Source organism: Rhineura floridana, chromosome 7, assembly GCF_030035675.1.
Source record: "Rhineura floridana isolate rRhiFlo1 chromosome 7, rRhiFlo1.hap2, whole genome shotgun sequence".
NCBI classification, from domain to species: Eukaryota; Metazoa; Chordata; class Lepidosauria; order Squamata; family Rhineuridae; genus Rhineura; species Rhineura floridana.
The window spans coordinates 137,129,204-137,146,028 of NC_084486.1; the positions used below are offsets into that span (position 1 = coordinate 137,129,204).

At 43.1% G+C, this 16,825-nt stretch overlaps 1 protein-coding gene across 3 annotated transcripts in view; it reads left to right on the forward strand.

Annotated features, from left to right (window-relative positions):
• NAALADL2 (N-acetylated alpha-linked acidic dipeptidase like 2) overlaps nucleotides 1–16,825 on the forward strand; it is an 847,134-nt gene that overhangs the window by 456,326 nt on the left and 373,983 nt on the right. The window lies entirely within an intron of this gene.

Below are 16,825 nucleotides of genomic sequence, written 5' to 3' on the forward strand. Positions count from 1 at the left end.
AGCTGGCGATACTGGTGGTGCGTTGATGTAGGCTGCCCTTTGAACCATGTCTGCTCAGAAGTAAGCCCCATTAAATTAGGGATGTCAGATAATTCCAACAAAAACAGAAATGGGGGCAGAAATTGGCAATGTTTGCTCCTTGGTCCCATGTCTGGAACAGAAATCAATTCAGCAAATGTGATCAGTATCCACTGTTGTTGCTTTCAGTCACAAATGGGAGGTAATCGATTACATCCCCCCCCATTTGCACTGTGTTCCCTTCACATTGAAATGAATAGGGTGGAGTAATGAATTTATGTAATTTACATAACTAATTACTTAAATTGTGTAATGGTGTGCAAACTTAGAATTTTTTCTAAGTTACGAAAGGCAGAAGATGAACTGCAGCAGAACAGAAACAGTGCTGTATGCAACAGACACAAGGCAGAACAGAAAACGATGCCTTCTTTCATTCCTACATTGTATTCAGTGGGGTCTACTACCAAGTAAGAGAGGTTAGGATTGTAGCTTTGTTGAGGGAGGAGGGCCCCTGGAGGGAGCCTTGCCCATCGGTCCTCCATAATCTGGAGCTAGCATGGCTGAATGGTCCAGCAAACACCATTAACCTCAGCATGAAGGTGTCATTTGTTGCTCTGCTTCCAGCAGCAAAATGTCTTGGGCTGGCCCCATGCATCTGTCCTGCGGGAGGAATGTCAGCATGTCACTCCCTGTTTCCAGAGGCGGCTAGTGGCTCCATGTCAGTGGGGTAGTGGAATCTGCTCCAGGCTTTAGTCCATACTTTCAAGTTTGGACTAAAACCTTGAGTTGAGTCCACTGCCCCACTGACATGGAGCCACCAGCTGCCACTGCCTGTCTTATGATGTAATCCCCCTTTATTTTAATTGTTGTAAACCGCCCAGAGAGCTTTGGCTATGGGGCGGTATACAAATGCAATAAATAAATATTTTTTATTTATTTGTTACTGCAAAAATATTGCTTTCTACTTAAAGCCAAATGAGAAAGGCAGGGTGAATTATTATTATTATTGTTGTTGTTGTTGTTAAATATCCCACCCTTCCTCCCAGTAGGAGCCCAGGGTGGCAAACAAAATCACTAAAAACACTTTAAAACATCATAAAAATGGACTTTAAAATACATTAAAATAAAATATATTTAAAATATATATATATATATTTAAAAGCTTGAAAAACATATTTTTTTAAAAAGCTTGAAAAACTTATTAAAAAGCAATTCCAACACAGATGCAGATTGGGATAAGGTCTCAACTTAAAAGGCTTGTTGAAAGAGGAAGGTCTGCAGTAGGTGCTGAAAAGATAACAGAGATGACGCCTGTTTAATATTTAAGGGGAGGGAATTTTAAAGGGTAGGTGCCACTACACTAAAGGTCCACTTCCTATGCTGTGCGGAACAGACTTCCTGATAAGATGGTATCTGCAGGAAGCCCGCTCCTACAGAGTGCAGTGATCGACTGAGTATATAAGGGATAAGACGGTCTTTCAGGTATCCTGGTCCCAAGTTGTATAGGGCTTTGTACACCAAAACTAGAACCTTGAACTTAGCCCGGTAGCTAATAGGTAGCCAGTGCAATTCTTTCAGCAGTGGGGTGACATGTTGGTGATACCCTGTCCCAGTAAGCAGTCTTGCCACCACATTTTGCACCAGCTGCAGCTTCCAGACCAACCTCAAGGGTAACACCACATAGAGTGCATTATAGTAATCCAGCCTGGAGGTTACCAGTGCATGGACAACAGTGGTCAGGCTATCGCGGTCCAGAAACAGCCGCAGCTGTCTTACCAGCTAAAGCTGGTAAAAAGGCACTCCTAGCCACTGTCATCACCTGGGCCTCTAGTGACAAAGATGGATCAAGGAGCACCTCCAGACTTCGGACCTGCTCTTTCAGAGGGAGTACAACTCCATCCAAAGTAGGCAACTGGCCAATTATCCAAATTCAGGGACCACCAACCCACAGTGCCTCCTTCTTGCTAGGATTCAGACTCAGTTTATTGGCCCTCATCCAGCCCACCACTGAGTCCAGGCAGCGGTCCAGAGCTTGCACGGCCTCTCCCGATTCAGATGCTATGGAGAAATAGAGTTGGGTATCATCAGCATACTGCTGGCATCTCACCCCAAATCTCTGATGACTTCTCCCAAGGGCTTCATATAGATGTTAAACAGCATGAGGGATAAGATAATATCCTGCAGCACCCCACAGCACAACTGCCAGGGGGCCAAAAAGCAATCACCCAATGCTATTATCTGAATACAATCCTGGAGATAGGATCAGAACCACTGTAAAACAGTGCCTCCAATACCCATCTCACCAAGTCAACCCAGAAGGATACCACAGTCAATGGTATCAAAGGCCACCGAGAGATCAAGTAAGAGTAACAGAGTCGCACTCCCCCTGTCCTCCCGATAAAGGTCATCTATCAGGGTGACCAAGGCTGATTCAGTCCCATAACCAGGCCTGAAACCAGACTGAAATGAGTCAAGATAATCTGATTAATCCAAGAGTACTTGCAGTTGCTGTGTCACAACCCTCTCAATCACTTTCCCTAAGAAGAAGGTATTTGCGACTGGTTGGTAGTTGTCACAAACCAATGGATCTGGGATGGGCTGTTTCAGGAGCAGTTGGATCACCACCTCTTTCAGGGCAGCTGGAACCACTCCCTCCCTCAATGATGCATTGACCACACCCTGGATCCACTCGATCAAACCCTGTCCTGCCCAGGATGGGAGCCACGAGACGGAGTTGAAGGTGAGAGTAATTCCTGTTTTATTAAAGTAATGATACATCAAAGGCAGAACGCTTCATACAGGTCTCTATGCTAACTCACTCAGGTCCCTAACTAAACTCTACACATGCTCTGCGGCGTATGGAACAAGTTGACTCAGCACCCAAACCCAACAGCTGCAGTCTTAAGCAGGAAACGTTGTAGAGCATAATCTCTGACTCCTTTGCAAAACCTCCCTCTGCCCCGTCCTTTTCTCACGGCGCCTGGAGTGAGGTGAAGGGGGGCAGGCTTCCGTCAAATCATCTGAAAGAACTGGCTCCTTAACAGCAGGCTTGAGGTCAGGGGGTGGGAAAGCATTTGAAGCATCCTGGAAGCCGCTTGACAAAGGGGGAGTGAGCGCACACTCCGAAACATCGCCCAACTGTTCTCCTGGCATGTCCAGGGGCTGCACGCTGTCCTCTTTGGAGGCAGCTCCTTCCGGGGGAATTGGCATGATGTGAAACCCACTCCCTTCCCCAAGGTCTTGAGAAGACTCAACAACTACTGGTTCCTCCGTGCCTTCTGACAGCTGGGGAACCTGAAACTCATGCCTTTCGCCTCCCTGAACCTCGAGAGAGAGCTGGGGCTCAACATACCCCCTCAGAAAGTTTTATTAAGTCAAGAAGGGCAAGCGTTGAGAGCACATGCTGCTGGCCACATCATCCCAAGCACCTTGTCTACATCATCAGGCTGCATCAACTGAAATTGTTCCCAAGAAGTTGCAGAAGACGTTGCACTGGACACCTCACTGGGGACTACAGTAGATGTGAATGGGACATCAAGATTGCTACAGAGACAAGCAACGTTACCCTCAAAGTACCTTGCAAACAATTCACAGTGGGCCTCCGAAGGGTCTAAAACTCCATTGCCTGGAGTTGCTATCAACAGACCCCTGACAATATGGAAAAGCTGCACTAGATGGCTATTTGAGGATTCAATGGTGTCAGAGAAGTGGGCCTTCTTCGCCACCCTTGCCACTTCATAGTAGGGACAGTTATGATGTTTTACGTGTGCCCGATCAGCTTCATAGCACGTTTCACCACTTGCGTTCTAGCCGTTGTCCAGCCTGTTTCATTGCTCTTAGCTCACTGGTGTACCAAGGTGCAAACCGGGCTCCGCAATGCCAGAGAGGGTGCTCAGGAGCAACTGGGTCAAGAGCTCGATGCGCCTCCCTGTTCCACAGTGTAACAAGGGCTTCAATAGGGTCACCTGCTCTATCTAATCGGAACTCCCCCAAGGCATTCAGGAATCCTGTGGATTCCATTAGTCTCCAAGGGTGGAACATCTTAATCTGTCCACCACCCCTGCAGGGGAGGATTTGAACCGTAAGTCTAAACTTCACCAGGAAGTGGACTGACCATGACAATGGGGTGACATCCACACACCCCCTATCTCCAGACCACCCCTTCCTCCATCTGGAGCAAAAACCAAGTCCAGGGTGTTCCCTGCCCTATGCGTCAGGCAGGTGACAACTTGAGACAGCCCTCATGGAGGCCACAAAGTCCTGAGCCAGAACACTAGAGGCAGCCTCAGCATGGACACTGAAATCTCCCAGGACTATCATTCCAGGCTCCCCCAATACCACAGCCGTGACGGCCTGCACCAGCTCAGTCAAAGAAGTTACCGGGCAGCAGGGTGGATGGCACACTAGCAGCAAACCCAGTTTTCTGTCTCTGTGGCCCAGTACCAGGTAGGCCCTTACAGCCAGCTGGAAGACAGAGTGATTTCCTGGCAAGAGAGATGGAAATGGAAGTTTGGTGTTTTGGTCTTGGCAGTGAGCGACATCTCAGGATTGACTGAGTGAATCATGCCAATCGCTTTCCCTGCGGCAGTCCCATCGAAGTAAGTGGCCTGTTTCTCAACAGCTGGCACTGCTGCTACTGTGACTGAAGCTACTTTTATATATTTTTTACAGACTGCTGACAGCTGGAATTGCCACTGAACTGTGTCCTGAGCGGAATTTGAAGTGAATTTGCAAGGTCTGCTCAGGAGGAATTTCCAGGGAAGAATCTTGATAAGATTAGTGAAATTTCCAGTGAGAGAAAGTGAGAAAGTGACACATCTCTTTGCAATATTGTGAACACAGAACATAGGAATGACAGGGTCCCTCCAGACATTGTTTTATTATCCATTCTTAATTATTTGTTCTCATGATGTTATTGGGCTGGTTATAAATGATCCCACTTTCAATACTGTATGTACCTGCAAATGTTTTGGGGCTTTGTTTCCAATCAATGCATGTCCTGTAGCTTCCTGATGAAATCCCATAGCCACAAATGTTTTCGTCTCTTTTTCTGTCTGGCTTTTGTTGCCCTATAGCTCAAGGGTGCCCCTCCAGATGGCAATAATTCAATAACGTTAGGGAAGCATTGAGGAACATCTGATTAAGTGGAATGATGTACAGACCGTCCAGTATAAATCTACTTGTAATGCACTATTATTGGATCAATAACATAAGAACATCAGAAGATTATGTGGGATCAGGCCAATGCCCATCTGGTTCAGCATCTTGTTCTCACAGTGGCCACACCAGATGTCTTTGAGAAGCCCACAAGCAGGATGTGAGTGCGAGAGCACTCTCCCCTCCTGCAATTTTCAGCAGCTGGAAGTCAGAAGCATACTGCTTCCAGCTATGGAAGCAGAGCATAGCCATCATGGCTAGTAGCCATCAATAGCCTCATCCTTCATGTATTTATCTAATTCTCTTTTAAAGCTCTTGGTGGCCATCACTGCCTATGAGAGCAAATTCCATAGTTTAACTATATACTGTATGAAGAATTCAGCTTCATTGGATGCCCATGAGTTCTAGTGTTATAAGAGAGAACTTTCCTTTGTCCACTTTCTCCATGCCATGCATAATTGTATATATTTCTATCATGTCACCTCCTATTCAACTTTTCTCTAAACTAAAAAGCCCCCAATGCTGCAACCTTTCCTCATAGGGGAGTCTCTCCATCCTCTTGATCATTTTGGTTGCCCTTTTCTTAACCTTTTCTAACTCTACAACCATTTTTTTGAGGTGAGGCAACATGTTTCCGATTCCACCCACAAAACAAAACACAGTACTAGTCTGGAGAGGCCACAGAGTTCTTTTCTGGAGTCCTTACAGTTTTCATGAGATGAGCAAAGCATGGGAGGAAAAAGGTAAGAAACTGACCATTGATGGTGGACTAAAGCAGATTCAGATGGGAGTGGTGGACTGGAAGCTGAGGATCTAGGCTCAGGACTTGGCTGTGGGCAGTAGTCTGAGCTGAGGCAGGTGCCAGGAGACAAGTTAGTGAACAGAACTGATGAGCAGTCAACATCAGATGGCAAACCAGATGTCCAGATTCTCTCCATGTCACACCTTCTCTGCACCCGCACCTTCTCATGTTTCTTACCAGCCTTGCTTCTTCCATAAGGTTTTTGTTTCTTTTGTTTATGCCTGGGTGAAAAGTGCCCTAGAACTCTGATACTGCTTCTCGCCTGCCTGGATGTAGAATAGAAAGGGGTGTGTGAGTGTGTGCAGAAACTAGTCTGCTGTACAAAGCTAACATTTACATTTGTTGCTCTGCCCACGTGCTTCTGGCCCTGCCCACCACTGCCATACGGCCCTCATTAGGTTGCCCAGAAGGGAATCTCTAAACAAAGCAATACAGACTGTCCTGCAGTTAATGTCCTCTTGTGGCATTCTAAAACAGCCACATGGCCCACCTGTAATCTGAACAATGGTAAATCCCAAAGTCACAATAACATTGGGAAACATTTGGGGAAGTTGACATTTTAATTACCTCTGTCTCACAAGGGTCATCCCTTGTCATATTGTTCTATGTCTTGGCATTAACATGAAAGCAAAAGTTGAAGAAAAAGTGCTTCCAAATGCTTTTGTTTCCTGGCCTGGTTTTCCCCCCCATTTGAATATAGTAACTCTACCTTTGAAGCAAACTATGTTTGTTGTTTCATTCTCTGTTAGAGAAACATGTTTAGCATCACATGCTGCTTCCATGTTGGTGGTGCTGCTGACAGGTGTGCCTGTTCAGTGTTTTTACAAGAATACCCCCACCCCACAAAAAAATGCCCCCTGGATTATATTAAAAACTTTGTTGAAATTGCCACTGTTTCAGAATAATAGCAATGCAAGGATTTGCATATTTATTGAAAGCTGTGAGCTGTGGTGACCACACAGCTTGAAGCATGGCATGAACAAATGTTTGTGCTATCCATTGAAGAGTTACAGATTTATTTTTTTCCCAACAGATGTCAGCAAAAGGGTCCATTTTTCTCAAGTTCATTCTCTTTTGAAGTAATGCTCGTAGGAGGGAGATCAATTTTTGAGAAATTTGAAGTGCCTCCTGTTGCTTTTGAATTCAGAGCGGCCACACCAGTTTTTGGACACAATTTCCCAATTCAAGTCTTTTTTCTTCTTCTTCTTGAGCAAGAGACTTTAATAATATTCTGTCCTCTTAACTACAACAGAAGCAATATTGAAAGGTTATTAATGGTTAGGAGAGAGGCAGCTGTAATTTTTGCATGCTGTTAAGGTATTATGTAAAATCAATTTTTACCTTTTTTATAACGGTGACACATTTGGCAAAGGGGGTGGGTGAGAAAAATGGATCATGACTCAAGCCCCTTTGCAATCACACTCTACCCCTCTGGGGAACATTAACAGAAATGAGATATAAAAGTGGTGTTTGAACTACTTTCAGTGAACTAGGAAACAACAACAAGAAAGAGCTCTCAGAGAGCAATGTGTAGGCTGCCTTTGGACAAGATGGATTATATGGTTGAAGCAACAGCGTGTATGGTAAGCTGGGATGCCTCTGCCTCTGTGCCAGGGGCTGCCAACCTTTTGCGGACAGTAGGCACATTCTGTTCAAAATGGAAGGGAGGGTGGACGTCACATCCTAGCATCCAATGAAATGTGTGCATGTTTAGGTTGCATGTCCAGTGTAAGAGTGGCTGAGCCAATGCAAACAGGAACTGAGCATTGAGCATCTTTCATGTACTGTGGTTTACGGAGTGGATATTTGCTGAGATTCTTCACAAGCACCATGCTGACTGACCGTTAGGGGGAGGGGTGTGGATGGGAAACTGGGGAGGAGGGATGGAATGGAGTATCCTGGAAGAGGACCTGAGTGACTGGTTGGCTGGAATCCTGAACAGGAGCATTCCATGCTGCAGTGTTTTGTTGGATGTGCCACTTATTAAAATAATTCATTTAAGAAGGGATAGGAAAGATAGGAGATCCTTCTTTCAGCCCCAGTTCTACCATGTCCTTGCTTCCCCCACTGCCCATGGGATGCCTACAATGTCATAATGACAACTGATTTGTTGCTGGTATACCCTGATAGCTTTGTGTCGTTGATATCCTTGGTCCATAGCAGCACCTAGAGCAAGTGTGGGAAACCTTTGGTCCTCCAGATATTGCTGAATTACAACTCCCTTCATTCCTGGCAATTAGCCATGCTTACTAGGGTTGACGAGAGATGTAGGTGAGCAACTTCGTGAGGGCCAATGGTTCCCTGTTCCTGACGTAGAGGTTCCTTGATTGGTCTGCCATATAACTGAACCATGGTGGTTTACAGAGACCCCTGGACAGGCTATAGCCTATACAGAACAGATAGGGCCCTTTCTATCACTGTTGAATAGTGGCTGGGGAAGGAATAATGCTGACATTTCAAGTCACCCTGACATACATGCAGCAGATCTGGAAGGAGTTCCTGAGTGAGCACATCACAGATTTTTCCACACATTCAAAGAAACATTCAGGTCCTCCCTGCCTACAGCAGCCTTCATGCAATGAACTGGGTCCTTTTGCTGCCCCTGCCTACAGTTTTGAGGAGGGTCCAATTTGTGCAAAGCAGACTGCAGCCCCTCCAGAGGCCATTGGGTGCTAGCATGGATCAGTTATGTAACTGACCTGTATTGGTGCCAAAAAGTCGTATTGGGTCAACTGTTCAAGGTCCTGTGTGAAAACCTGCTCTAGCTGTGAGTATCTGGAAGGATTTTAAATCAATGACTAGGAGAGCAGGAGCAGTATGCAACAAGTAATGAGTGGAGAGACAATTGGTCCACCTAGCTCAGTATTGTCTACAATGAATGGCAGTGAATGGCTCTCCCTGTTTTAGACAGGGGACACTCCCAGCTCTGTTTGGAGATGCCAGGAATTGAACTAGAGACCTTCTTCATGCAAAGTAGATGCTCTACCACTCAGCTACAAGTCTTCCCTTGAGCACAACTGCACAAATGTTGAAGACAGCAGCAGACCAGATCCATATCTGGAGGCCTTGTCTGGCTCAAGGTCTGGTTCACATGAGAGAGAGAGAGATTTTGGGGCAGTGCAATGGAGGAGCAGTGGAAAATTTGACTTGTATGTCTGGAACACAGCTGATATCTGGGGATGACACGATGGATCAATGTTTTCATTAATGGGGCTGAAAGAGTAATTAAGGCAAGAAGAGGAATTAGTGCCCTGGTATTAGACCAACATTCATTAAGAATTGATAATATGCATTTAACCATTAATGACTTTAAACATGCTAATGTTACAACTGCTTCCCCCATTGATTTTCTGGGACACAATATCCTTAGCTATTGAGTATGCTTTGAGTGGTGATAGCATTGTTGATTTCAGGAGTCTGAGCGTCATCCAAATGAGGCCCTTGCAGAAGCTGCACTTGTTAAATAAGACAACTGCAGAAGGAGGTGACAGAATAGGATGGCACTGGGGCCTTTGGAATTTGTTGCATGAAATCCAGCGGCACCTTCAGACTGAGGCATCGTCCTTGGGCCAATTGTGATCATCAAATAACCTATTCATCCAATGATGCTTGTTATGCAAATACTATGACAATCTTTGCTAATACACTATCCATGCATATCCAAATGCCTTTCTTATAACTGGAGCAGATTGCAAGCTTAGATCCTATCCAGACTGACTGTTTTTAGTGGCATATTCATGGTTCCCCCCCATAATTTCTTTGCAAAAATTCAGTGCATCTTCCACACCATTGGAATGATTTCTACTCCATTTGAAGAGTGAGACTGCTTTTTGTTGTACACACTGTTATCAGGATGTGTTCTGAGGGAACTTCTGTTCCTAAAATGTCACAAAAACTCACTTTCTTTTTTGGTATTCACCCAATAAAACTCAGTCTATGTGCATGTGCATGCCTTTAAAAAAAAAAAAAACTACCCTTGGTATTCTGGAATTCTTTAATTGATCTGCACACATTTTTAAAAAACATTTCACCTTTGGTATTCAAGAATGTTTAAATTGTTCTGTCATTAAAAATCCAGCTCTTGCAGTCTGCATGACACCCACTAGCCACTATGGCTAACCCCAGAACTTGCTTCACTCCTCTCTGCCATTCTCGTTCTGTTCAGATGACTCTGTTCAGATGCTATCTCTGGTCAGACTGAAGAGAGTCAGAAATGGCACAAAATGGCCACATCCACCACTCTCAGCCCCACCACGCCATACAGCAGAACTGCACTGAACACCTTCCACACTACTGAACATATAATGGGATCATACTGGAGTTTTCTTCAAATATCAGCTATTTTACGATAGAAAAAAAATCAGCCTGTGTTACTCCAGAATATCAGCGGAATAGCAACGAAGTCATGTGGAACCATGCAGGGAAAAAAGGCATGATAGTGCTTCAAAAGCCATGTCTGGAAGGGCTCTGAATCTAATGCTGCTCAAGGATCAACAGTGGTGATTTCAAAATTCTATGCCACAGTATAGGGTTTACTCAGTGGTTGATTTCAAACAATGATTTTGACACCATTAACAATTGCAAACTATTGCCTGTCTCTAATGATGTGCAAAACTTTATCCAAACTGTATCTGCCTAGCTGAATCTCATTTGGCAAATTCTGCTGTATTATCCTTGTTTATTGTTTGTTTATTATTTGATTTATATCCCGCCCTTCCTCCCAGCAGGAGCCCATTATCCTTCAGTAATGTTGTTCAAGATTGCAGGTTCAAGATAGCTTGTGCATGAGGTTTTTCTTTGAGTTCTGTACCATGAGATTTTTTACCTAAGGATTAGGCATGTGTGTATTTTGGTTTAGATCTCACTGCGTCATGGATTTTGTAGTTTTAAAACTGGCTCTCAGGGAACCCTATATGTTTTTTTAGGTTGCTAATATACTGGAATTTAATAGATATTACAGATGATGATTTGTCTTTTAAAATTGTAGGAATAAATATATGAAAGAATACAAAATCCCCACTGGGTAGTGACTACACCACCACCACTCTCGTCAGGAATGAGCAAATTTGTCTAAGCATAGTCAATTAAACCAAGTGACAAAAAAATAAAAAAAATATTGATCTACAACATTATTCAGTTATATTGGTTCCATATAAATTCACTAATAGGAAAAAAAAACTTTACGGTTTAAGAACGTTCCTATAGCCAACATATATTTCTATCAAACTTTAAAAAGCAGGGAAATTGGGCAGCTATAGTGAATGCACAGGGGAGCAGAAGACCTGACCTCCTGTCTAAGATATTGTACTGCCCTTTAAATGTGTAAAAATACAAACACAATTTGGGTTGTTCACTGTCCAATCCACTTCCTGTGTAGCTTGGAAGAATTTGATAACATATGCCTCTGAGCATATAATGAGTGGTGGCAACACCTGCAATCAGGAGTACATTGCCAAAGATGGAGAATTACATTTTTTGTATGTTTGTTGGTCTTGCCTGTGTTACTACTGTTTCTGCAGAGAATCTAACCTAGAAAATCATATTCCTCTCATTATTCATCCTAGAAATCTGTGTCAAATTTATTTTCATTAATTTCAAAGCCTTTTTATTGCTCAGTGTCATATGATGATGAAGACAGAGTTTTGTGTTTCTAACTAGAGGTTATGTTCTATTTCTATTTTGGGTGCCTTAACAGTTGAACCTGAAACTGCAGTTTGATGTAAAATCAGACTGATTACAATATGTTGCTACTTAAGCAATGAATCTAGCTGCTGAAAAAAACAAAGTTGGCCTGTCCAAGTTCCATGTGTTCAGCCTGCTGTGCTTAAGTCACACCACTTAAGGAAGTGTTGGCATGGTCAATTAAAAACATAGAGCGCACCTAGAAATTTGCTAGAATATATTTCATCTCCCACTGTTTTATCTTGTGCAAACTGAGACACTCCTCATGTCCATTAGAGTCTATTCTGGAGAATAGTCAGTGCCATTATTCCACAATTGTTTTTTGGAGATTTTTTTAGTGTAAACTATGCAAAGTGTTGCTGTACTTCACGTATTCAGAGAAACAGAAGCAAAAGAGAATGATCTACTATGGGAAACTTCACTAAAATTGTAAAATAAATCAAACATATCCACATACTGTTGCTTCTTCCCTGCTAAAACAAAATCAGCACAGCACATGTCTTGCTTCTGTTATTTGGGTTGATTGCAGGTGTTGCCATCACTCACCATATGCTCAGAGGCACATGTCACCAAATTCTTCCAAGCTACACAGGAAGTGGATTGGACTATAAAAGACCAACCCAAATTGTGATGGCATTTTTGCACATTTGTAGGGCAGTATGGAGGCAAGGTCAGCAATAGGATTATGGGTACTCTGTGAACATGACTGGTCTTTAATTAATTTCAACAGATTATGAGACCACTGACAGAAAAAAAGTCCAACAGAAGTCTGGATATTTTTCCTCTTGTTTTACACTTTGAACTTGCGATTTTCTCTGAGTGTTTTGTGTATCGCCATAAAAAATTACAAGGGTTGTTCAGTAAGCGTTTCTGAGTTCAAGACTATATGTGTTGTAAGGTTTTGTTTTGAAATGAGTTTATGGGAAGCAGGAGGATGGCATGGGGGTATTTTCACTTTAACACTGTAGAATGTGAAAAATCTGTGCTGGCTATAGTATACAGCCACTCTTGTGGCTGTATAATAAATCTGAACAAATTATGTTTGGACTAATAAGAGAGCCTTCTCTTGTGCCACCACTAGGGATGGAAAGATCTGTCCATTTCTGTTCTCTCAATTTCTCATTTTTCCAATCTGAAATTCAGTTCTCCATATTTCTGCAACAATTTGTGATTTCTTTAAAAAAAAATCCTGATGAAAATTCTCTAGTATTTTAGTGTGAATTTCTCCTTATACACATTTCTGTAAGCAATTTTGGCTAATGTACACAGTTTTGCAAGCCATTTCTCATCATCTAATGCATTTTTGCATTTTATTTACACTCAGATATTCATTTTTATGCTCATTTCCCCCTAACATATGCATTTATGTAAACAATGTTTGGTTGGTGAACTGCATCACAAAATTCAATTAAGTGTGAATTTTGGTTTTGGTTGCGTTTCAATTCTCATATTGTTTCAGAAAGTGTGCATTTGATAGATCTGGCTTGAAATGTGAATGGAAACAAAATTCTCACCCTTCCCTAGCCACTATCCAGGCCATGGACCCTGATCCAGCATCGGCATCTTGTTAACCAGATGTACGTAATGGAGTATGAGGGAAGGGAAAGTATGTTTGGATGGAAAGCCCTTTTGCTGTATTTTGCTAAAAACTCCCTCTTAGCCCCCGTTTCCCCTCCTCTTCCATTAATGTGCAACTTCTTTTTTTATGGGAGAGCAGAACTCCTCTCTAGATGGAGAGGGAGAAAGGCCTATTTTGCTTAAGGGACTTTTATAAAACAGGACTGTCTGGAGATGATAAACAACTTGCAGTCCAGGAATCTCAAACCTCTTGGCTAATACTATAACAAATTACTCACTCTCTCAAAACCTCTGGGGTCAAGTATCCAGTAATCGGACCCCCTAACCCAGTTCAAAAGGTTAATTTTTGATGTTTGGAGTTCATTTAAAGGCCTTGTTTCAGCTGTCTATGATATCACAGTTATGCACCACTGGAAAGAGGCAGACAAGTTATCACTTGATAGGTAGTATGATGAGAGGCCATTCAAAACCTATGAAGCATTATTTGGTTTGGCACCCCTTTATTCTTTATACAACACAATCTACAGTCACATGGCACCCTCCAGATCGGTATAAAATGCTATGAATTGCTTGATTTGTATGGAGCCCTCCACCTAGTTGGGGAACATAGTCCAAGTCCTTGCTGTTGCTACCTATAGAGATAAAAAGTATATTTTTGAGCTTTGGACAGTTAATATCCTCACCTGTATTATGTTTCGGGATGGGCAATAATTCCACTTTAGTTACATTTGAAACCAGATTTAATAATAATTTGCATGCTTGCTCTGTTTGTGGACTGAGTGTGCTTGCTTTGAACTCAGCAGCTTTCCCCTGACACTGGAATCCATTGGGTGAGAATTCCACTTCAGTCCCCTTCACTCGCTGCCTCCTTGATATGGTGAGGTGAGTTACCTCCGCCCCCCCTTGAAATGTAGAGCTGGATGAGTACTATGTGCTTTAAAGCTCAAAGTGGCACCTAATGCAGTTGAACACAGAAATCAGACAGGAGAGAGAGAGAGAAAGTGCCAAACCTCTACCTGTAGGTGTCAGGCCCAGGATGGGACTCAGGAACCAGGCTTGTGGTTGAAAGCAATTCAGTTTTTGTTAAGGTAATATCCAAACATAGACTGCGCCTTCTCATGAAGCAACACAAAGTTACAGGTCCTGCGACGTGGAAGAAAGTTGACAGAGCAAGGGACCGCTTTCCCGCCTGTCTCTTAAGAGGGGGGCAAACGGGCGCGAAGCCTTTCGCTCCTGCTTACCGGACCCTCGGTCACCACCCTCCTGCCCCCCTTCCTTTCTTGTCTTTTCAACTGTCTTCGCGTACGTGGCGACGGGGGAAGCACGGGCCCCTCCTCTTCTGAAGTCTCCGACTCTGGTATGGGGGAGAGAGGGGGGTCAAGTTTCAAACTGTCTTGCAATCTCTTGCCGCTTTTCTCTGGCTCAGGAGGCAGCGTGGGAACTTCGAGGGAAGACTCCAGTTCTGTGAGACCGTCAAGGTCTCCGTTGCTATGCAACGCTATCTCTGGAATTTCCTCTCCTTCTCCAGTCCGCTCTAACGAATTGGGCCCCTCCTCCTCCGTTTCTGAATCCTCATACCCCCAACCTGGCACCTGGACGTCTGACGCCCTGACAGTAGGCTTGTGAGAGCATTGAAGGCATTCCTGCCATGGCTCTGGAGTCCCCACTGCTGCCACCAAACCGCTGCCACTTGCCCCACAACATAGCATGCCATGCAAAGATGCCTCCCCTTTCCCCTTCTCTGTGATCTAGCCTAGTTCAGGGCTGCTGTTGCAGCTGCTGCTGCCCTTTTGGAGGGCATTTAAGGGGTTAAAACTGCAGAGATTAAGAGGCAAATAGCCTAGCAATCTCCTTAATATGGGCATTGAGTCAGACAGTGGACAAACTAAGGAGACTCTCTGGGCTTGGGTTTTGATCCCTGTGATACTGAAAATGGAAATGGACTGCCTTCACATTGATCCTGACTTATGGCGATCCTATGAATACGGTTTTCATGGTAAGCGGTATTCAGAGGCGTCTGCCATTGCCTTCCTCTGAGGCTGAGAGGCAGTGACTGGCCCAAGGTCACCCAGTGAGCTTCATGGCTGTGTGGGGACTCGAACCCTGGTCTCCCAGGTCGTAGTCCAACACCTAACCACTACACCACACTGGCTCTTCTATATGATATTAACCCTGTATATTTTCTTCCAATGTAGAGAAGACAGTGAAAACAAACAAACAAAATCTGTGATGGAATGGCCTTCCAGTCCTCCAGAATAGGATTGGATCAACAATAAGCAGGGAATCCCATCCCTATTCTCTATATACATGTTTATCTTGTCATTTTGTATAATTTTGTGGTTATTTTCTTCATCTCCATTGTGGTTGATGTGTGCATGTAATAATGGAAATAAAAAGTTTTTTTAAAAGAAGTGATTCCCATAGAAACTAATTTCCCATATGGAGAAATTGACTAACTACATTACAAACAGCTTTTGATTTGGTCAATTTCACTCCCATGGAAGCCAGTGTGTTTGTGGGGTCAGTGGCAGGAGATGCATGGCACTGAGAAAATGCAAATGTCATAGCTGCTGATCTACTTGGAATTCTGAAGACAGCTACTATTTCACTTGCCTCAAATTTGACTTAAGGTGAAGACCTAGGAAAGGCTAAGTTTCATCTGAGCCAGCAGTCCTCCAAATTCATCTCAGATTTAAAAAATATTCCATGTCAGCTCTAAAGGGGAGAGTGGAAGAAAGAGAGCTCATGTGGAAAAATTTTAAATTGATAAAGTTCCATTCTAGATGCTAAAGCTCTAGTTTTCTGAATGAGACACAAGAGGTTTTCAACATGGTATTTAACAGATGTTCTTCAAAGTACAGTAAATATCACTCATTTCACCTATGCTTTTAAAAAAAGTACTCCCCAAGGAATGTCATATATTTAATGTTAGGTACTGTGATATGAGTGTTGTGTTGTTGAAATATTTCCAGTTCCTAGGTCTGCTCTGCATTAGTCAATCATTCTTTTGCTTGCTATTGTTGAATGATAGATCTACTTTGTGGAGATTCAGCCTTTATTTTTTATATATATATTCTTCCCATGCTTTTTTTTTAATCCACCTGATTTATTTTAATATTTGTGTTTCATTCACAGGTAGGCTATTTTCTCTCTTGTAGAATGAAGCAAATAGTCTGTAGCAAAATATAGGGTGGGATCCTTTCAAGAATAACCAAGATTTCACATAATATTTCAGATGCAAATCCAGTTTTCTTGCTTTTAAATATGATTTGCATAGGTAGTATTCCACAGCAATACTTAGCCTGAGATAAATTTTCATGGTTTTCAGATGAAGCAAAATTACTCGGTATTGTGAGAAATCCTTTGCAGCACCAAAAAGTGCCTCACCTTCAAATATTTTTGGCAGTGTTTGTAAAAACATATGTGTTAATTTTCATGGCCTTGTCATGCTCTTTTTCTAAAATGGATTGATTTGCTATAAATGATGTCATCAGTTATCCAAATTTTGATTGGCTATAACTTGTAGTGCCATGATCTAATTCACTGTGATGCTTGATAGGCTAGAATCACTCATCTGAGTAATCTAGA